The following is a 7,808-nucleotide window of genomic DNA, read 5'->3' on the forward strand; positions in this document are numbered from 1 at the left end:
AGTGTGGGTCAAGTCCAACGCTAAGCACTTCCTGTGGTGTTGCTCATTTACTCTTTACAATCACAGTATGGCTAGGTCCTTGTTTCCTGGAGTTGGAATCACCGGCCCAAGCTCACAGTCTGGCCCCCATCCTTCCCGCCAACCCACATAACTCAACATTCCTCCTACCTCCTCCACCTTCCCTCTCCCTCTCCCCTAACCCCCCTCTCCCAACCCAGTTCTGATTCTGTATCTCCTGCCTTCCAGCCTGTGATTCTCTACACAGTTGGGGCACAGCTGACTCACAGGTTGTGTGACCATGGGCAAGTTGCCTAACCTCTCTGAGCCTTGGTTTCCTCACCATACAATTCTCTGTAATGACCCACTGAAGCTGCTGCCAGGATTACAAGATAAATGGCTCACAAAGCATTCAAGACAGGTTCACAGGGCTCCGCAGACTTTGGCTATTATTAATGTGTCAAGAGACCTTCTTCAAGGACAAATGATTGAATCTCCACCTGAGAACCAACCCAGATATCAATATGCCAATTAGATACTTCAAGAATTCCACTCCTAAGAATTTATTCAGAGGAAATAATGGGCAACCATCCCAAGGAGTACAGCTGAGGGTCTTATTTGTATGAAAATCTTGGGACCTCCTTAAAAGCCCAGTGCATAAATAAACAGTCTTCTGATCATGCTGATGGCTGAAATCTCCCCAGGGGCCTTCTGTTCTGATACCTTCTGTGACTCCTTACAGCCCCCAGGATCCCATGTGAACACCTCGGCCTGGCAGTTAGAGCCTCCAGGTCTTGGCAGGCTTATCTCTCACCAGAATACATTGGCGCACCTGCATTCCTGCCTCCGCAGACACCTCCGCAGACACCTCGCCATTCCCCAGATGTGCCCTGAGCTCTAGCCTCTGTGCCTCCACGTGGGCCATGCCAGCCGGACCCTCAGTGTCCAGCTCTGATGGCATCTGCCCCATGCATGCTTCTTGACTTTTCCTCCCAGGCAGGATCATGTTGCCATACAGCACCCTCCATCATCACACTCTTCCCAGCCCTTGGACAAGAGTTATGAAAGACACCCACGGAAAACCTGGAGGCAGGGTTTGCTGTATGACAGGCCCTGCACGAAGCCTTGTGTTACATAACGTCTGTAAGAGCCAAAGCAATAGGCGCCATCACCATCCTACAGCTGAGAAAATGAAGCCCCCTGTGTGGTAAGCCTTCTGTCAGCATTAACTCTTCACTAGCCTTATTAAATCCTCATGAGTCAGGAGGACTTTGGTGTCCTTTCTAAAATCAGGAGACACAGCAGGTGGATGGGGGAGTATGGACATATTTGGCCCATGCCCCACTAGCCATATGGGCTCCAGGTGAAGGGGTTCCTTCTCCAGTCCCCCTTTGGCCAACTTAAGGAAGCTTGTGGCGGGGGGCGGTAGTGACCGGTCATGTTTCTTTTCATTATGCCCTGGGGGGCTTCTGTGGGTTGCTCTTATCTTGCTGTAGCTTGGTGAGGTCTGGGCAGTGAGCTTCCCTTAGGAGCTGGGGTTCTTCCGCCTGCCCTCCCTGAGCTGAGCCTCCCCCCTGCCAGCAGAGTACCTGGTGAGTCTCCTTGAGGATACCTTGTCCCATGCTGTCGGGCTGAGCAGCAGCAGGAGCCACACATCCTGGGCATACCTGGAGGAGGGAACTTCTTTCCTAATGGCCTGTAAGTTGCTGTGCTGGTTGCCTTTCAACACTTGGCCTCACCTCCCAATGCCTCCAGCCCTGGAGTCTCTTGTTTTTTCCCCTGCTGAGAGCTGAGGACAGCTCCTCTTTTGTGACCTTCACCCTGCTTCGTGGAAGCCTTTCAGCCTTGTCCCAGGCTGAACAGGACCCTCCTGGACTTGAGGTCAATCCTGCTTCTTGCTGCTTGGGCTCCCCAGCCAGGCCAAACTTGGGGGCAGAGGCCCACCCCAACTCTGCACCCTGGGCATTTAAGGCAGAGCCTGTCATGCAGTAAATACCTAGGAAATACTAAACAAATACCTTAAATTCTTAAACACACACACACACACACACACACACACACATACACACAAATACAAAAAAATACCTAAAACTCCTTCCTGGTCTTTGGTCTTCCCGAGGCCCCCTGTGTCGAGATGATCCCTCCTGAGACAGTGTGGCAATGTGGTCAGCCCAAATGGTAAAAAGAATTCACTGGGGGCCATGTAGGGGTGAGTGGGCTTTTAAGCAGTTGCTCACACAGATGAAAAGATGTTTCTGGTAGAGAGAGAGGGTAAAGGTAAACTCAGCTTTCATTTTAATGCCGTTTGGTATCTTCTGAGTCTTGCCATATAAAAACTTCAACCATTAAATATTTCCAGAAGAGCCCTGGCTTGGGAGTTTGAATCTGAGTTCTGCAACTGATAGCTGCATGTAAGCACCTTGGGCAGATGGTAACAGGACTTCCTGCCTCAGTTTCCACATCTGTAAAACAGAAGTGGTCGTGCAGTTCACATAGCATGTATGAATTTGCCCCTAATGGCAGCTATGATGACCTCAGTGCTGATCAAGCTTATTTATTTAGCAGCTTCACCTTGGCCTTCCCACTGCCATTGCCTCCCCCAGGGGAGCTTGCCCAGGGCTTGCCCTTCAGTCTGGCTGGGGGAACCCAACAGTCTGCCTTGACCTATAAGCCCCTTCCTCGGCAGTCACCCAGCCAAGGCTGCTCCTCGGGGAGGAGGCGAACACTTCTGCTGCAGCCGTCATGGACCCTGCAGCGCTCTCCAAATGACACCCTCCTCTGGAACCCCCACCCCATACCCCACAGCGCCTGTAGGTGACCCTCCAGGTACTGGAGGTGAGTCTCAGCCTGGTGTGTGTAGCCGTGGTGGGAGTGGACTGTGGACCCCCGAGGATTGTCTAAGGAGGGCAGAGTGTGAGCCTCTTGTTCCATTGTGTCGGGCCTCAGTCTTCAGCCCTTGGTAGGACAGGTGTGCATCCATTTGGTAGGTGAGACCAGGAGAGGAGAACTGAAGTTCAACCACCTCTCTGAGCTTCCATCATCTCACCTATAAGATGGGTATAGCAAACACTTCTCGGGCCGTTCAGGAATAAATGGAACGATGGTTGCCGCCTACCAGGCATGTGGTAGATGCTTGTTAGGTAGTGACCATTACTGCTTGCTGGGAATAACCCTCTTCCCTCTCTCCCCTCAGATGGCTTATCTCCTCCCTATGTAGAAGGCTCATGGCAGACTCTTGAAGCCTGCATCCAGCCGCTGTCAAACTGGGCCGTGAAACTCTGTGGATGAGTGTGTGGGCTCTCGGAGACAGCACCTGACCTACTCCCAGAGGATATATGCCCTTGTCTTCAGCCGAGGGTCTGTGAGGCTACAGGAGGAGTGAGAGGGAGGGCAGGGGGCTTATCCCAACCCTGGAGTCTTGCTTAGCTGGACCATCGGTGTAATCTGGTATAGAGGTCTGTCTTGTTGGGCTTGGTCGCTGATGACCAGCCTTTTTTGGTGCCTGGTTGGAACGTGTCTGGGTCTGAACGTGTCCGCCTGGGCTGTGAGTTTGGCAAAGGACGGGCTGTCCTTCCCAGCCAGGGTGCAAGCTTCTCGAGGCTGCCACAGCCTTAGAATCTTGTCACTTGGGGCTGATTTTTCTAGCATTTGCTCTTTGCTCAGGCTAAGCGAAATGGTCCCTGAGCTCTAGGAATGGGGTGGACGTTCTAAAGAATGTGGGCTTTAAAGTGCAAGAAGGTCCCGGAGTATAAGTCTCTCATGGCTTCCCAGGAAACTTGTTCTGGCCAGTGTCTGAGTTGATGGTCCCTCCAGACCCCGGCTGTCCCCCAGGTCCCTCTCAGGAAGCCCCAGGTCTGGCCCTTGGTCCCAGCAAGATGAGACACTGCAGTTGGGCCTGGTAGCCTTTGTGCTCAACAATGATGTAGAAGAGAGTGAGGTGAGGGCTGTGACTCAGGCCCAGTTGGGGGTCTGGGGACTCTCTTCCTGTTACTCAGCTTCCCTCCCCAGGGCTATTTTGGGCAGAGCTGGGGGTGGGGAGTCAGCCCAGAGAGGGGTGCTAGACCCCTGATCAGGTCTCCAGATTTAGGAGATGAAACTACAGGATTTCCAGTGAAGTTTGGGAAGGCCCACTCACCCCAGAGAGATCTTGATAGATGTGATTATGGGGGAGGGAACCTGTGCACCATGGCTTCTGTCCCTCTGGTTGCGGAAAGCCTGGGTCTACTTAGAGATTCCTTCCTCCATAGGTATCTTCCTAAGACATAGTCACTGCGGGACTTACCGGTGTATGATAGACTATTACTACGTGGTAGGTGTCCCAAGATGGTACTGGAATTTCCCAAGTGCATGTCTATAAAGAGCCACACTCTACACTTGACTCTTTGCTGTCTTCCTTTTAAGAGCTGTTCTCAGCATTACTTGTTTATGTATAGAACAGAATCACCAATCCTCGGGCATGTGCTAAGTTAGTGTTTTAGAAAATAGGATTCTGTGTGCCATTGTAGAACTCATGTCTGTCCCTCATTCTTATTTTTTTTTAAGATTTTATTTATTTATTTTGACAGAGAGATAGCGAGAGCAGGAACACAAGCAGGGCGAGTGGGAGAGGGAGAAGCGGGCTTCCCGCCGAGCAGGGCCTCGCTCCTGGGATGCTGGCATCATGACCCAAGCTGAAGGCAGATGCTTCATGACTAAGCCACCCAGGCGCCCTGCCTCCCTCTTGATATTAGCACATTTCTCTACATAGGAGAACATGTTTTGTGTTCTCCTATGAAAGTTAACAGCTATGGAACACCTGGTGGCTCAGTCAGTTAAGCATCTGCTCAGTCATGATCCTGGGATCCTGGGATTGAGCCCAGCATTGGACTCCCTGCTCAGCGGAGAGTCAGTCTGCTTCTCCCTCTCCTGCTCCTCCTGCTTGTTCTCTCTCTTCCTTTCTTTCTCCCTCTCCCTCTCTCTGTCAGAAAGATAAAATCTTTAAAAAAAAAGAAAGTTGGGGCACCTGGGTAGCTCAGTCATTAAGTGTCTGCCTTCAGCTCAGGTCATGATCCTGGGGTTCCGGGATCGAGCCCCACATCGGGCTCCTGCTCAGTGGGAAGCCTGCTTCTCCCTCTCCCACTCTCCCTGCTTGTGTTCCGTCTCTCACTGTGTCTCTCTCAGTCAAATAAATAAAATATTTTAAAAAAAGAAAGTTAACAGCTACATAGAACCTACTGTCAGGCCAAGTTGTAACTTGGGAAACCAGGAAAACTTGGGAAACAAAGGAAACCAGGGCCCTATTGTAGTACCTGAGGATTCCTGTCTGTTCTTGTTCCAAACCAGAGCTGCAGTGAGGAAATACTTATGGATAAGGAAGAATCAGGATTTTCTTTTGCTCTAGGGGCCTGCAGTGGACTAGGGCTCAGAGGCTGGCCCGACTTCCCGCCCAGCCAGTGGGGGATACATGAAGTATACCGTCATTCTGCACTGGCAGGCTGTGTCCCTGGCCATGGGAGTCTCAGTGGGTGTTGGTGTCCCATATTCTTCCTTAGTCCATGGTGTCCTTCCAAGATTATATATCTCTACTTGGTGAGTGTCTGGAGTTGGACAAGACCCTCTGAGCCTGGTTGGAAATCGGTATTTATAACATTTCCTCCTACAGGTGAGTGTTCTTTGTTTCAAGCTGTGAGACACTAGGCAAAGCCCTCCCCCATTTTGGATCTTGGAGGTTGCAGGGGTGGGGGTTCCATTTCCAAAGTGAAAGTGCTTGCTGCCATGATGTGCAGGCTCTGGGTCCTGAAAGCTGGGCAGTGGGGAGAGGTAGAAGGCCCCACCTGGCCCTATAATGGGGTGCTTCATCTGTACCATAGGAAATCCTTACCCTGGAAATGTAGGTGGCCTCTCCGTAGTATAGCCAAACCAGGGAGAGGAGGACCCAGAGAGGTCAAGTGATGGCCTGCTGTCACCCAGCTAATAGGGCCATGCGGGAATTGGGATTTGGGACGGGCCTCTCCCCCAGGCAGACTGTCTTCCCCCTATCTCCCTACCTGAGCACGTCTTTCTGTCTGGACCACTGGCAGCTGACAACTGATTAAATGGGAGAGCTCTGTACATGACTGCTGTGATTTTGGCTCTTCCCATCCACAAAGGACCAGGTTAGAGGGATTACCAGGGAGCCCACAGCTTGTGTGGCCAATGGATGTCACTGCATCTGCCATGGGCACTGCCCCTGTGTTGGGAGGGTAGACAAGGTAGTGAGTCAGGGGCCAGGAAGAAACTGTGGCTGGGACAGGTAGGCTGTGGGACGTCCGGTCACCCACAACTGCCTCTTCTGTCCCATGGTGGGTTTTTTGTTGTTGTTTGGTTTGGTTTTTAAGGTTTTTATTTATTTGACAGAGAGAGAGAGAGAAAGTGAGAGAGGGAGCACAAACAGGGGGATTGGGAGAGGGAGAAGAAGTCTTCCTGCCGAGCAGGGAACCCGATGCGGGGCTCGATCCCAGGACCCTGGGATCATAACCTGAGCCGAAGGCCACACAGGCACCCCTGTCCCATGGTGTTTTGAGGAGGCAGCTTCCTCTGCTTGGGGACAGGACCTATGATGGGTATACTAATAACTTCTTTCCCTGCCCACTGATGGTGGAAATAGAGTAGGAACTGGTTTGCCATGGCTGGCTGTCAGCAGATGGGGGGGGTACTCTTTGGTTCTTGGTTTCAGCCCTGGCCAAGACTCTCGGTGCTGCCCCGTCTCCTGGTAGCAAGTACCCTTCTGCTAGTGGGAACTCTCTGAGTGGCAGTAGAGGAGGTCAAGCAAATGACAGCATCCAGTGCTTACAGCTGCCTCAGCTTCAAGGGTGTAAAGGGTCCACCCCTCATCCTCCTTCTCAGCCTGCTGCAGTGTAGGAGACTTTCCCTCAGGGGACAAGGGTAGGGCTGCCTTCTGCCTCCACCCTGCACCAGCGATGCTGGGCCAACCACTCCCCAGGACCCCCTTGACCCACATTGCTGATTCTACCACAGTCTTCCAAGAGAATGAGCCCATCTTCCTCTTCCCTTTCTTCCCTGCTTCTACCTCCTCTCTCCCTCATTTATAGGGTGGACAGATAAAATACAGGATGCCCCATTAAGTTTTAATTTCAGATAAACAATACATTTTAAGTACATTCCACATATTGCATCTTCCGCCCATAAATCTGACAACCCTCCTTCCCTCTTCCTGTCCTCCCTCTCTCACCTTCCCCACCTTTGAGAGTCAGCAGTCTTGTCTTATTCTGGCAAATTGCTACAGTAATGTGAATTTGGTGCGAGTGAGCAGGTGGTGGAGGGTGGCCCTAACTTCAAGGCTATTTCTCTCACCCATAGACCAAAGAAAACCAGGCCAGTGCCTTCTGAGATCTCAGGTTCCCATCTATAAAATGGAGATAAAGTCTTGTGCCCACAAGTGCAGATGGAAAGTACTAGGCATTGCTGAACACTTGCTTGATTGGTTTCGGAGACAGGCCTTCCACTCTGGCTCACATCAGCAGCCTTGGTCCTGGGCAACTCATTCCCAAGGACCAGTCAGCTTTTGGTTCCCACCTACCCACCTTCTCTGTGTAATTTGGTACCTCCTGGCCAGAGGTCCTAGGGCTCAAGCCAGTGTCTCTGTGTCCCTGGCTTGGATGGAGCAGGAATGTCCTAGAGATGTGACTTCTCCCTCAGTCACCCAGGGCCATGGTGGGTGTCAGGAGGTCATGCTTCTCAGAGGCCATGTGAACAGTGGACAGGGTGCTTAGAGGCAAAGGCCTCGTCCATTTTGCTGTGAATCTCCTCAGACTAACAACATACAATTGAGC

This window comes from Meles meles, chromosome 12 (assembly GCF_922984935.1).
Source record: "Meles meles chromosome 12, mMelMel3.1 paternal haplotype, whole genome shotgun sequence".
NCBI lineage: Eukaryota > Metazoa > Chordata > Mammalia > Carnivora > Mustelidae > Meles > Meles meles.